Raw genomic sequence first — 16,228 nt, 5'->3', positions numbered from 1 at the left:
GTGATAAACAAATAAGATTTTTATAATAATGTAAATTGTAAAATGCCTTATGTAATTTTTTTTTCTTATTTCCTTTTTTAACCAGGGATCGAACCCAGGGGCACTTAACCACTGAGCCACATCCCCAGTCCTTCTTATTTTTTATTTTGAGACAAGCTCTCACTAGGGCTTTGCTAAAGTTGCAGAGACTGGCTTTGAATTTGCACTCCTGAACTTCTGGGATTACAGACATGCACTACTGCACCAAGCTGTTACATAATTTTTGAAATATATTAAGCACTTGCAATATGTAATCCTTTTCCAAAAAATAATTTTATCATTTAGTATATTCTTTTGCTTCCTGTAGTCCTTTTTATTATTGTGGTATTTAAATATGTTCATTGACTTAAAAGTATTAATGAAATTAAATTTTTTCTCTAGAAATTTCATAACTAAATGCATACTTATAATTTTTTCTTGATTTGTTTAATATTTAGCTAAGTGCTTGTATGCAGTGTTTATTCAGTCAGCAAATTAATCATGCAACATTCTTTTGATCAAGGTGGGATGAGGTAGGAAAAGACACAGCTCCGGGTCCCTTAGCATATAGCCCAGCTCTTTTGTGCTGTGTAAACCTTGGAGGTTCTGAGTTTAAGGGCACCTGCCTGATTTTTCATCTCTCTCTTGTCCCACCCACAACTACTGAGAGTAAATGGGCGTGGAGAGAGATGCAAGATTAATCTTCCAGGAATGTGTCCATGCAATGAAGCCATTGGTCCTCTGCTACAAATCTTCAGCACATCATCTTATGGTCACCAGTGTGTCCTGCCTTGATCCCACATGAACCTTGGTAATCATGGATATAGCCATGAAATGTGATTAGACTACTGTTAAACCCCTAGATTTCTAGTATCTTCAAAAATACTAGCATATCCCTTTAAGAAACTGAATTTGCTCTTTCAGATCAGGACAAGAGTCTACTTATTCCACAGAAGCAATAATTCAGTTATAGTGGTCCTGGTGGCCTAAAAAAGTCAATGCTGCTTCCAGAGGTGCCTGATTTACTTTCAGAATGTAATTTATGTACTGGGAAAATTGCATTTGGTGGGTTTTTGTTCTGTGAAGCTCAGAGGCAGGTCAAAAATTGAGAATTCAGCCTAGGACCTCGGAATATGTGGCAAAGATATAATACCACTAAAATGGAAATACAAAAGCCTCTACATTCTGGAAGAGGTTTTTTTTTTTTTTGTGTGTGTGTGTGTGCATTCTTCTTGTTTAGTTTTGCAACCCTTGATCTAGAGAATTGAGTTTCTCTAACACAGGGTTGCTGCCAGCATAACAATCCATTCCCACAATATCTAATGTGACTCAATCACCATGCGACAGATGCTGGAGAAACAAATGATAGCGAAGACCCACAAGAAAAAGCACTTCTAGAGCACAGGCCCTGTCCCTTCACTCATTGTCCTGTCATGTTTGTTTTCCATCGGTCTAGGGAATATGCTAGAGATTTGGAGTTAAATGTGCAGCGTCACTCAAGTGGGAACGGTCTCATTTCTCAGCTCACCCAAAAGGATGAACCAACCACACAAACCAGGAGCAGCAGATGAAAAAAAAAAATCATAATATGTCACCAGGGAATCTTCTCTGCATCTACCCCATCACTTCCCAAACCTTGCCCTTCCCTCTTTAATCTTTTTTTTTCAATATATATTTTTTAGTTGTAGTTGCACACAATACCTTTATTTATTTTTATGTGGTGCTGAGGATCGAACCCAGGGCCTCGCATGTCCTAGGCGAGTGCTCTACTGCTGAGCCACTTTAATCTTGATTTTAATGTTGGGAGGTTGTTTTTAAGTTAGTGGATTGTGTTTTTTGAAGTAGGTGCTACCTAGAAGCATGAAAAAGAAATTGAAGTTTGGGTCTCTGCTCTCAGAATGCCTGGAATCAAGACTCCATATCCTGGAGTTTTTTGTCTTTCTCTTTTGAAGATTTTAAGCACATTCAACTGTCCTCCTCCCTTCCTTGGTCTGCCTTAGGGGACAATGAGATGATCACATTTTTATTTCTCATGAGGAACATATGGACAGGCTCAGAAACTTTTAAAGTGTTAATTAGTAGCAGTCACACTTGAATCAGGTATAATCTCTTATTGCCTTGGGACTAAGTCCTTGAATAACAGAATTTTGACCAGCATGGAAACTTTTTTTTTTTTTTTAAGCTGAAAACCTCCAGATCAGACTTCTTAGTCTTGCCATCAGGTTATTTGCTAACAAATTAGATTTTAGAGCCAAGTAGTTCTACATTTGGAGCAGCCAATAGTGTGTAGTGTCCTGGGTTTATATGCCATAACTCTAGCCCAGAAGTTGGGATGCTCCAGTCAGGGAGCAAGGCATGCCAGGATCCAGGACACACAGGAGTGTGTGTGGCACAGGTTTCTGGTCAAGGATGTGTTTTTCAACTCTTAAAGCTACTTCAGGAGTACTGAAACCACAGAATGCCCATTTCTTGCTCTGTTAGCTGGATAATGTTTGGTGTGAATACATTCTACACCTCCTACTCTGTTTAGCTATGACTTATTCATACTTAGACACGGTCCTCCAGGAATTAGTGCTATATTTGAGCTTGCAGAAGAAATTTTTTTTTCTATATCCTAGTAAAGTCAAAAGAAGCCTCGTATAAATCTTGGATTTCTTTATGGTGCCTGGCTTGTAACTGTACTCAAAAATATATTTGTTGATTAAACCAGAAATTGTCCAAATAAAATCTAGAGGAAGAAACTAACTTCCATAGTTCCAAGAGAGTCATCCCTTCCTTTAAATAAGCAGAGAATCAGTCTCCCTTTGTTTGAATCCTTTGCATATATTTTCCTTTCTTCCTGACACTTGCTGGTTAGTCACTATGCTTTGAATTAGTAAGGCGACGGGTGCCGGCCTGGGTGAGCCCTGCCACATTTAGGTTTGTTGAACATTGCAAACTGCTTTGAGTTCAGAAAACCCAGAGCATGTTTGGCAAAGCCCTCTCCCCTCAATGTTTTAAGAGCATGTGGATTTAGATGGAAATTTAATCTGCATGTTCATTTACACGTAACTCATCAAAACATTTTAAAGAGCGCTTTGAAGTCTGCAGAGCCTTTTCAATCCTTTTTATGGAAACTTTTTAAACATTTTGGGGGTTTTCGTGGGAAGCTGTGTTTGGCTAAGATGAAGCATACTGAATACTGGACCCCTCTTACACTCCCCAGATATTTTATATTGATCTAAATATCATAACCTCTGTTCACATGAGTTCTGTTGGTGTTGCTACTCATTCTTGCATTTCTAAATCAATCTGTTCATTAAACTTTATGGAGAAAACAACACATAATTGAAATTTGAAAAAAATTAAAACAGTGTCAGGTTTTGATGGAAAAACTTTGGACGTGGTCAGGCTTTGACAGTATTCTCATAAAGGATGAATGTGCTTTGGGCAATTCAAACTGGCCAAAAGGAAAGAAAAAATACTTCCATGTGGTTGGAGAATGACTAGTATCTCCATTAGCTGACAAAACTCAGTGTGCTGGAAAAATTTTCTAAGTTTCAGTTTGATCTTCAGAATATTGACCGAATGTGGGCAGAGAGTGGCACACTTACATTTGATCTTGCTAAGGAGTTTGGTGCAACATGACAGGATGGATCTGGGGAAGGCTGGTCCAGATGGTGACTGCAGTGTTAGCTGACGAAGCAGACAGGTGGGCACAGATCTGAGAAAGACTTAGAAGTTACATTAGCAGGAATAGACAATTGCTGGCTACCTAGAAGGAGGATGGTAGTGATAGTAAGTAAAGGAATAAAAACTGTAGGAAGATTGGATGGTGAGCTCAGTGATAGACCTATTGACTCTTGACATGTTAATGGAGGTATAGGGAGATGTTGAACCTAAGGACCTGAAGCTATGGGGAGAAATCTTGCCTGAAAAAAAAAATTAGGTAGTTACTAGCTAATAGCTTGAGTAGTCATAGGAGATAAGTGGGTGAGCCACTGGTGAAGGTTGATAGATCAAATTTATACTTTTGGAGATGGAGGAGATTCAGAAAAGGGGTGCAGCAGAAAGGGAAGGGCTATTCTAGGTGGTAGAAATATGAGCATGTTTTAGGTGGAGGAAAAGAGCCTGTTTGGGGAAAGAAAAGTCTAAAGACTTAAGGTTTAGATAAGATTTCTCAGGGGAAAATTTGGTGAAGGACTGGGTCAAGACTAGAGGGAGTTTTGGCATGTAGAAGAAAGCTTGACTTCTGAGACCAGAGGACAGGAGAGGAGACAGAAGAAGGAGGTAGTATTTAAAGATGGATGCCTATGTATATGTGAGTGTTTTAGTTAGTGATTTCACTGCTGTGACTAAAGGATCTGACCAGAATAATTTTAGGGGAGGAAAAGTTTATTTGGGGGCTCCCAATTTTAGAGGTCTCAGTCCATGGATGGTAAGCTCCATTCTTCAGGGTTTGAGTTGAGACTGAACACCATGGTAGAAGAATGTGGCAGAGAGAAGCAGCTCACATGGTGGTCAGGAAGCAGAGAGACTCCATTTGCCAGATATAAATGCATACCCCAAAGCCACGCCCCCAATTCCCACCTATTACCTATCTTCAGTTACCCAGTTACCACTCAGTTAATCCCTATCAGGAGATTAATTCTGATTGGGTTAAGGCTCTCACAACCCAATCATTTGTCCTCTGAACCTTGTTGCATTGTCTCCCACGTGAGCTTTTGAGAGACACCTCACATCCAAATCATAACAGTGAGTATATACGATTTTAAGTTTCTGAAGAAGTGCTAGATAATGTTGTTATCTATAAACCATTAGAAATATGACCATGCTTGACACATGAGAAGGGTTGAGAGGAATAGAGAGCAGTAAATTTATATTGGTGTGGAATAAAACATATACATAATGTTTGCTCAGGGAAATAAAAGGCAAACAGACCTTGCATTAGTCATTCCAGGAACTCTGTCGGGTGTATGTATTTTTATGCCTATTTGGAGGGGAGGACCTCTAAATTCTATCAAAATAAATCTATAAATATTCTACTTCCAGGATTCCAAATGATTCTAACTTTCATGAATGAACGCTCTTCTCTCTTAGTTCTTTGAGAGGTTTGATATTAATCAAAACTAGAAAGCTATGAGCATCTCTTTGGCTAGCTAGAAAATATTGACATTTCTTGGAATTTTAGGATAACTGAATATTTACAGATTATTATGCTATGCTTTTGTTTTGGATATTATTGAATTATTTTGCATTCTTTCCTAATAAGTAGCTTGAAGACAGAGAGAAGTATTTTCTACTTGGTTGGGCAATGAGAAGAATCTATTTTCAATTTTTCAGCGAGCAATAAATACAGCAGGTAGTGACTGACAAACAGTTGTCTGTTGTCTTAGTCAAGTTGCCTAAAGGAAGATCCTGAGACAGGGTTCAGTCATATGTGATTTGTGGAGAGGCATTCTCAGGAAACCCTTGCAAAGGAGGGAATAATGCAAAGTAAGGAAGAGGGGAGTTGAACAAGGCAGTGGCCTTTGGCTTGATTATGGGGAGAATGAGCTTTGTAGTTTAAATTTCAATACAGAGTTTCCCACCTTGAGGTAAAGGGGCCAAACATTAGTATCTTTGTGTCAGTCAGTCACTGGTCACCTGTTGGGAGTAGAGAGTAAAGTATGGGTGTGACAATGGTGACGAAGTCTTCCTAGTTAGCTGGCACCAGTCACACAGGATAAGACTCTGAAGAATGAAACAGGTATAAGCCTTTAGGCAACCACTGGAATAATGGGTTCAGTGGCTGGTGAAGATAATCTGTGGGGGTCACCAACAGCATCCACTACAATATTGAATTCATTTCTTTCTGACATTAACTATAAAATGTCCTAGAGCAACTTGAAAGTCAATTAATGATCAAATATCTATTGAGAATATGTGATGTGCAAGATATTTTAAATTTAACAACAATAACAAAAAAAATGACTTCTCTGCTTAGTACCAACATAACTATTGTTTGTTAAGTTGATGAAAGTTGATCTCATTTTAAGCCATTATTTGGTCTGCTTGAGCTGTACTCTGCTGACAAAATGTTGAAGTATTAGAAGAAACTGATCAAGCATACTAGATCTGGGAAATCTCTGTCTCTAAGACAATGGTTCTTAAACTTTAACATATATCAGAATCATCTAGAAGGCTTATCAAAGCACAATTTCAGTCTCCTTCTACCTCTCACAGGAGAATCTCCCCTCTTCTGATCTGGAGGTATTCCTAGGCTACTTTGTTCTTGTTTAATATTGTTGCTGATTGTGATTCCACATCACTACCCTTGAGCTGAGTAACTCTTACTTTGAGCTACTCAGGTCAGTGGAGGCAGTATTTCCTCCTCCCAGTCCTAGTTGCAAACGCGAGTGTGCACACACACACACACACACACAAAAACTAGTGACAATAAAAGGTACAATTCCCTTTTGTTGTACCTGTTGATGATTGTGTCCTTAAGATTGCAAACTCTATCCAGGTGGGCATTGGGTCATTATAGAGGCAACTAGAATAATGAAAACCTAGATCAGCTCTGTAAAACAGAAATATAATGCATACCATGCGTGTAACTTGCTCAATAAAACAAATGGGAGACTATTGTTTTGGAATGAACTCCTGTACTAGGCCCAAGCAGACTAGACCAAACTTGAATAGAGAGTCACTCATGCCAGATACCACGAATCAAATTGAATTTGAAAATCAGCCAGTTTTCTAAAGAATAAGGGATTCACATCAACTAATCCAAGGGGACCTGGTCAACCTGAGTCATCATGATAAGAAAGGCTTCTGTGCTTTAACCTTATAAGGAAGAAATCTGATGCTAGCCAATGTGCCTTTTGAACCATGCAGTCTTCTTGTTCTGCTCAAGGCTATCTGATGAAAACTGATTATTTCTCTGTGCCTAATGGAGGTCCTTTCATTTTGTAGACTGGATGCTGCCTAATTCATGAATTGTTATAAACCATTAGTTCTTTAAAATTTATGTTTTTTTTTTTTTTTTTTTTTTTTTTTTNATAAAAGACCCAGAATAGCAAAAACAATGCTAAGCAGGAAGTGTGAATCAGGCGGTATAGCGATACCAGACTTCAAACTATACTACAGAGCAATCGTAACAAAAACAGCATGGTACTGGGGATTGAACCCAGGGCCTTATGCATGCAAGGCAAGCACTCTGCCAACTGACGCTGTATCCTCAGCCCCAAAATGTTGAAATTTTGTTAGCTGATAAAATTTAAATTCTTCATTATTCACATTCAAAAAAGAAAAATAATGAAATTAAGTTTAATAATATATTTGAATTTAGTCTAATAATCTAAAATATTACCACTTTAACATATAATCAATATAAAATTATTGAAATATTTTGAAATGTTCTTAGAAATCTGGTGTACAGGGCAGATCAATTTGGACTAGCTACTTTCAAATGCTCATCATCCATATGTAGGTGATGGCTACCATACTGGATAGTACAGATGATGGTCTGCTTTTGTTACAATTGTTGAAATTTTTATTAAAAATGTGATCTCTCTCTAATGTCTCAATTTTTCAATTTTTGTTTAGTAGCTGGAAATCTGCTTCTCTAGGGTTTAACAATGTGCAGAGACAATAAGGAAGTTTCCAAAGGCTGCCAAGGGTACCCAAGAATCTGTGGGTATCTGTCTGCAGAATGCAAGCAAGACTTCAGAGTTTCTTTTAAAAATAGCCAATGATTTTGATAAATACAATGAATAGGAGCCCCTCATCATCAAGGACATGTTGTTTCCCAATAATTGCCAATGTTGAATCAATTTTTAGGGTTCCAAGTGGAAGATAAGAACTTTTACATTTTATTTTAGCCCTTCCAGTAGCCTGGAGCATGGGCAGGCAAGTTCAAGGACTCCACAGCACATGGACACAGGCCAATGGGAAGCTGTACAAGGTTGGTTCCAATTAGTCTGAGGTTAGCAAGAAGTTTAGCTTCATTCCTGCCTAGAGGCAGGGTGCTAAAACTCATATAATGCAAATTTTAAAAGTAATGAAAAAAACTTGCATACATAGGCGTCTATATACAATGATATCATGTGTTATCTTCTGTTTGACTCGCTGTCCACAGTGGAAGGACTTATATTACTTCTCTTTCTGCAGGTTGTTGTGGTCAGGGCCTTGAATCTGGTCACACATTTACTAGTGCCTTGATCCTGAATTTGAACCAGAGTCTTTTGATTGTTAGCTAGAACCATTTCATCCAGATATTGCTTGGAGAAGTACCTGCAATGTGGGTGCTACAGGGTGCAAACAAGAGCGAAAGCAGAACCTGAAATAATTTTTTAGTTGAATAATGTTGTCTTTGTTATTTATTTATTTTTTTCCTGATAAATTGCAAGTGAAAAGAACTTCTAGTGCTTTGTCTTACATTTGGAAACTTATGAAATCCTGGACATTGCGTTGCTACAGAAATTATACATGCATATTTCTCCCTCTTGAGTTTTTGCCAAAGGTACATGCGTAAAAACAAAACAGCTGAGAAATTGTCACTTGGCAGAGACTACCCACTCCCACTTTCTTCCCAGGGGCCATTTACCTATACCCAAGTCAGGGAACTTGAATTGGGATCCTGAGCCTCATTTCATTTTCTTAGGTTATGAACAAGAACTGGAAGATATTAGTCTCCTTTTGAACCAAACACTTGGCACAAAAGTATGACTCAGTTCCAATTTTAAAAAGACAAAGAAGAAGCTATCAAATGGGTTTTGAATATCATCTGACTTACAATACTAATGAAATAAATTAATTAACTGTGACCCAGAAGATTCAAAATTTACTACTCAAATTGGGTTGCATATTAGAAACAGCCAAGGGAGGAGCCATTTTAAAAATATGCCCATGTTCAGGCCCACCCTACAGAGATTCTGATTTCATTGATTAGGGTTGGGACCCTGGGCACTGACAATTCAAGTGATTCTAATGTGAGACCCAGGTCAAGAACCAATGTAAAGTAATAGTTTGTTTTTGTAAAATAGAATTTTCAATTTATAACAATTCTTCCTGTACATGAAAATTTTCAAAATTTTTAGAAAATTACGCTTCATTTCGAAAGTACAATTTAATGTTTGGAAGAAAACACAAGCTATTTTATGATTCAGAAAAGACCGCAAATCATTTTGAAGGACAGATTAAGTAGGTGATCATTTACCCTGCTGTCTTGGAATGGCCCTGGGGAACTGCAGGGTGGGATGAGAGTCATAAGGTAGATGCTGCTAATCAAGCCCCCCAACACCTTTCTATTCTTTGCTTTGTCCTACCTTTAACTTTCTGTTTCCATCAATTTGTGACATTCATTGTTCAGTAGAAGTTTTTATAATCAGATTATTTATTGTTTTTGTAGAATGAAGTTTTTTATACTTGGTCTCAGTTTTGGGTAAGTGAAAGATTAACTAAGACCTGATTTAAAGTTTCAACTTTTCCTCTTCCATGTTGCATGTCAGTGGACAAACACTTAAGCCTCTGGACTTAAATATCTTCATCTATAAAATGAGAACAACAATATTTATCTCCTTTGGTTGTTATGGAGATTGAGTCAAGTGTGTGAAGACACTAAAATCTGCATTGGGAGCATTTAATATTATTAATTAGGTTTTCCACCACAGTAAATCAACATACAGCAGAAGGATACTCAACAAATCTGTTTCTCTCAGTCTTCTCCCCACCTGAGTTCTCTTTAAGAAATCTGAAATAGGATCTCTTCATGTTCACCAACCCTATTCCCAATCTTATAAAAATTTTGCCATTTAAAAACTTGGTTCTCAGTTTCTTTTGAAGGCCAATATTGTTTAGTATAAAAATTGCCTGTGATGGCAATTTCCCTCATTATCTTCCATTTCAACTCCATTATTGGTTTGTATTATTGTGTAAGCTTTTTAATTCCTTATTGCCAACGTTGGAGGTATATGTTACAGGTGTTATTAAATAACACTTATTTTCCTTTTGATTTTTAATAACTTTTAAACAGCAGTTGGTGGGGAAAATTTATCCCCAAAGAATGTCCTTTATTTTTCAGTTTTCAGATATTTTATTCTTGCTGCTTCTGACTCCCTACACTCCTGTCACATCCTATTTTGAGATCAAAATCAACTTAGTAAGAACCACTCACAGAGCTACCCAGGTTAGACGTATCCAGGGACTAACTAAACACATGGACAAGGATGTGACAGTTCTCCATTGAAGTTTTCAGGGTATGACTGGTATAATTGTATGTGTTTAGAATCCCTCCCAGGTTAATTTTCATGGTTTTATCAAGAGCTTCTGTTTTTCAATGCAGTTGTACCATCTTACATGGCCACCTGTAGATGTGTGTGAGAGTTCCAGTTCTTCTACATTCCCATCAATACTTGGTATTTGGTCTTCCTAATTTTGGAGATATATATACACATATATATATACACACACATACACACACAGAGAACATCTTAGTTTATTGTCAAAGGGTAGAATCATGGTGTCTGAAAAAAAATATATATATATCTTGTTGTGGTTTTAATTTGCATTGTGCTTATTTGCTATTTGTAAATATTTGGTGAAGTGTCTGCTCCAATCATTTTGCCCATTTTTAATACTGGGTTGTTTATTTTATTAGTATTGAGTTTCTCTTTATCTCTCTCTCTCTCTCTCTCTCTCACACACACACACACACACACACACACACACACCTGATGTGTATATTAAACATTTATATTCATATGCACACATATGTATATATGATACACAAAATATGTATAAAGTATACTTTTGAATTGTTATAAGGTCTCTTTGCCAACTTGTAAATACCTCAGAACAAGGGAGTCCTTGAAATCAGAAGACACATTTTAATAAGCAAATGGTGGCATCCAGTAGAGGGTCAAGTGCTTGATGACTATGTGAACATTTCATGGTGATGAGGACCAGGCCACATCTCTTCTCACACATTTGGAGACCATGCTACGAGAGTCAAATATTTTTTAATGTTAAGGCCCTGGATTAACCTAATCCCATTTAAAGAGTCCTGTATGGATAACATATGTTATACAATTTGCAACAGAAGTACTTTTAAACTTATTTGACAGAATAAAAAATTGGTAGTTTCCCCCAAGTAGTTAAACCAGGAAGCATTTGCTTCAAATTATTAATAATCTATTTAGAATACAGGCTTAACATTTCCTGTGAACTCTCTTTGTAGATGATTTTAAAGAACAAATACACAATTTTATAAGAACCAGTGTCTGTTTACCAAATGCAGAACATCTTCAGTATATTGTCAAAGGGTAGAATCATGGTGTCTGAAAATAAATTTTAAGAAATTCATTTGAATTGGCAATCCTACTGAGTTATCTCCTAAAGCTTAGTGTCCTTCAGAATAAACATCATTTGAAAAGTGAATAGAATAACATAATAAACTGGTCATAGTAGTTCTGCTAGGTGCTGACTTTCATGGTGGCTAGCTTTGCCGGTTGCCTTGATCACGTGGAAGTTGGTAGCAACAACCCCATAGCTGTAAAAAAAGGTTATTCTACTGGGTAAAAATGATACCATGTGCAGAATTGTGGGCTACAAGGCCATTCCATTTAATTTGAGCTTAATTTCATTTTTAGACATAATGAACAATTTCTAGCAGGTCATTGGGACCTTGATAGAGTCACCAGTTCTTCCTCGTTGTTCTGAAGGGTTGTCAGCTAACCAAACCCAGAACTTCCACTCACTAAGCCACCCAAGTAGATGCCTCAGTTTTGTTTTATCCACCCACTCTCATGTCTCACAACCAGAGAGCATTGTGTTTGCAATGTTAAGTGCTTCCTTTTGCCCTCTCCTCAGAGCCCAGCTGGTTCACCCTACCTGAACAATATGGCCTCAGGTTGGACCTTCTGGACTCTGGCAAGTACATGAATGAGCACTCCATCCACTTAATATAAAGGAACTATTTTGTAGAAGCTTTCTTATTTTCATGATATAATTAACATATGGGACTCTATTTTTTTTAAATGTTATTTGGACAATAAATTAAACCACAAAAATCTCATAACAGTCCCTTCTAACCACTGCCATCCCACTGCAATTCAGAGTCCTCTCTAAGTCCCAGACACTTCACATGCTATCTTTACTTTTGACAATAATTTTGTAGAAGAGGTCTTAGTTCATTTGTGATAAAAATGAAGAAATTAAACTTATTTGTCTAAGATTACACAGCCAGCAAGTATCATCACCATCATTATTATCATCAGCATCATCATCATCTTGTGGTGTTGGGGCTCAAACCCACAACCTTATCTATGCTAGTCAAGTACTCCACCACTGAGCTATATTTCCGTCCCTATTATTGGAATTAGTAAGAGCACATTTTTAACTCTTAATGTCTTATACTAGAATTTTGGAAGAAAAATGTGAAAATACCACCATAATTATCATTAATACATTTTGAAAAACAAGTTGATATACAAAAGAACATAGTATAACTGTATTCACTTCCACATTGAAAAGATTTGAAATAGAGTCTTGGGGCTTTAACGCTATGGGAAGCCTTTACAGTCTCTTGAAGAATCAGGTTTTTAAAAATCCGTATTGCCCATTTTTCTATTTGGAAAGAGAGGAAAGTTTGTTTACTTATATGTGCTCTTGAAGTTTGTTACTTGGGGTTTTTTATTTTCTAGATTGAATGAGTAACTTTTAATTGATATTTTGCAAGTTCTGAAATTTCACAGACCAATATTATTTCATGTATACATATTGGAAAAAATGGCTGTTTTAAAGATTTACAGCCATCCTAAGTAGACTCAAAGAAAGAAGGCAAATTTGTAAAGCCACCAAGGATAGCCTACCTATGAAGTAACAGTTTAGAACTTGGGGGAGACAAAACTATTATAATATAAACATTATTGTTTGTGGTAATCAGTAAGGGAAGATTGAATAGAAATTGTTATCATACAAAATTTATCAATTCCTCTTACATGTAAAAATGAAGAAAATATTGGGTTGTCAGATTTTGATAGTTTGTGATATACAGATTGTGTTTATAAATAATGAATACATAAGCGTTACCAAATTCAAGAAGGGCATGATGCATAATGTTGGGAAATCTTTTCTCAACTAACTGATATTCATTAAACATTCAGGTGTGAGCCTGCTCATCTAGCAGTGTTAAATAATTTTTAACTAGATAAGCAGATTCTTATTTTCTGGGGACTATAATCCACAGGCAAACAAGACAGGACACCTTTCTGCCTTCCAGGATCACAAGAGGGAAGAGACTAGTGACTGATCTCTGTGCCCCAAAGATCTCCACATCCTTCCAATTCTTGCCAGAATGCTTGAAGAAGGAGTTGGAATAAAGTAGCTAAAATGTTCATGTTATGGTCAGAATAATGAAAATAGCTTTCAGTTCCTTAGAGAAAAAGAAAAAGATAGCTTTTCATCTGAGTTGGGGCCAGTGTCTCAACCCAAGGTGTTCAGTGGTCTTCTTAGGAGAAGAGCTATGAGTTTCCCCTATTATAGGTGGACTCTATGTGTTGACGTTTCTTCCCCTTTAGCTAAGATGGGGCCTGAGCAAGCTGTTGAGTATCCTCTTTCCACATCCTTTAAGAGATAGGAAAGAGAGTCTAAGTTGATTATGGAAATCAGTGGATAAGTGTGCTTTCATGTATGGAATTTCTATAGCCATCTCAGATGAGATATTGAATACATTTTCTGGACATTGAGAGGCATTTGGTTGACAACAGGAAGCCAATGTGAATAATTATTCAACCCAATTAAAGAAAGAAACATGTAAAAGCTTTAGCTTTGAATGTAGAAAACTTTGCATTGGTTCTCGATGTGCATTTCTATTTTAGAAGACATGATTAATTCCTAAAATAATGAATAAAATATTAAACAAACCACATGTGTTACAAATAAATATTTGGTTAAAATGCATCAGTATTAAAATACCAATATAGTTCTGGCAACAATAAAGTCATGCATGAAAATAGGTCCTATTGATGGAAGTGAATATAGAATCAAAATTTCAGAGTAAGTTGGAACATAATGCCACTTTTCAGCCATTGCTATTGAAAAGCACTTTGAAAAGGTATGTCAGAAAGAGGGGAGATCTACAAGAACAGAAGAAGCAATAAATTCCCTCTTTTCCCATCACTCTGTGTCCAGGCTCTGAAGTTTGAATTTGGGAAGGGTGAGTAGGGACAAGGCTGTTTCCACTTGCTAAGGATCTGCAAAGGGAAGGAAGCTGACCTCAAAGGCTCATAGTTCTAAGGAAAGAACTCCAGGCTCTAACAACTCCTTCATACTTTTGTTGTGCAGTTTCTCCCTGAATCCTTTTATCCAGGTTGTCATTTTTACTCTTCCTAGCCTCGACTGATGATTTCAATGATTTCTCCACTATAATCCTTGGGTCCTGGTTCTGATCAGTCACTAGATGTTTGTTTCATTGTTCAGATACTCACTTGATTGGTTCCTGGTTCCACCTCCATATTTTGCATTTTTCCCCCAAAAGAACAGTGTTTGCCATATGCCATATCAATCCTGTAATTGATCCAAGCCTTTTGTATTTGACTGTGTTGCTGAAAGCAATCCTAGTGTCATTTATACCTTGAATTTTTTCCTTTGGGTGGGAGTTTGTACTCCCATGAAGCTAAAATCCTTGAATTTGTAAAGCACACATATGGGAGGGCCATCTGATGAACAGAAACTCATTTATCTCCATGCATTATCCTTGTTCAAAAACTCAGCGGCACAAATTCAATGTTAACCAATTCTGATTTTCAAAAGTAGTGGGTTAACAGACTGAATCATAATAATTTCACTTTTAAAAAAAATACTTTTAGTTGTAGATGGGCACAATAGCTTTATTTAAATTATTTATGTATTTCCATGTGGTGCTAAGGATCTAACCTAGTGCCTCACATGTGCTCGGCAAGGGCTCTACCATTGAGTTACAACCTCAGTTGCACAATTTCATTTCTTTATAGGTGCTTGTTTTTGCCTCTGTTTAAAAGTTTGTCAGATTTGGGAGTAAATTTTTCAAAATAAGCCATCATCATTAAAGAATGTTTAAGTCTAGGTGTGTAGCTCAGTGGTGGGTACTACCCTAGCATGCATGATAGTCTCTCCAGCACTGCCAAAAAAAAATAATATATGCAATCAGTTGGCACAAACATTGTCTTCTGTTACCTGGAGTAGAAAATATGCCCTATTGATGGTGGTGAATATAGAATCAGAATTTTAGAACAGGAAGGAATTTGGGGGCATCTGGGTTTTTTTTTTTTTTTTTTGAGAGAGAGAGAGAGACAGAGAGAGAGAGAGTTTTAATATTTATTTTTTAGTTTTCGGCGGACACAACATCTTTGTTTGTATGGGGTGCTGAGGATCGAACCTGGGCCGCACGCATGCCAGGCGAGCGCGCTAATGCTTGAGCCACATGCCCAGCCCAAGGGCATCTGGTTTTTCATTCTCATTTTTCAAAAGAGGAAACTGATATCAAACAAATTGTCTTATTTCTCAGCCTTTTGACCAATAATAGACTTGTCCAAGTTTATAGAGTAATTAGCATCAGGATTAAAACTGATGCTAACTATCAGTTCTTCAGATACTCATCCACCATAAAACTTAAATAGTTAAACAGGCAATAGATTCATTAGTTAAATTTGTTTTCTCTGAATAATTAGAGCTGTGCAGTTGGAAATATACATAGGTGAGTATATGAATAGTGAGGCAATGAGGTAGATCACTATTTTATTCATTCTTTTTTATTAACAATGTAGATTTTTAATTCACTTAAGGCTTCATCTTGACTGTGTTTAGAAAACTGAACCAAAGATCAGCTAATACTATCTAATTTCCTATAAAATCTACCTAGATTCAAGTTTATCATCAAGTGGAAAGCCTATTATTTTCCTCAAAAGTATACTTAAGTAAAAGAAACACTTTAATAATTCATTTTCTGGTGTTAAAAAAGAAAATAACAACAGATCTAGTTTTCCAGATCTTAATTGACTATATCTGAGTATATTTTGACTATATATCAAAATTGAAACCACAGATGGGATTAACTATGGATAAGATATACTCATACATTGCTGGTGGAACTGCAAACTGGTGCAACCACTTTGGAAAACAATGTGGAGATTCCTCAGAAAACTTGGAATGGAACCACCATTTGGTCAGTTGTGATTGGCTGAGATTTGGCTACTTGTTGCAGGAGCAA

The sequence above is a fragment of the Marmota marmota genome, unplaced genomic scaffold (genome assembly GCF_001458135.2).
Source record: "Marmota marmota marmota unplaced genomic scaffold, marMar, whole genome shotgun sequence".
NCBI classification, from domain to species: domain Eukaryota; kingdom Metazoa; phylum Chordata; class Mammalia; order Rodentia; family Sciuridae; genus Marmota; species Marmota marmota.
Note: the sequence above shows the minus strand (reverse complement) of the source record.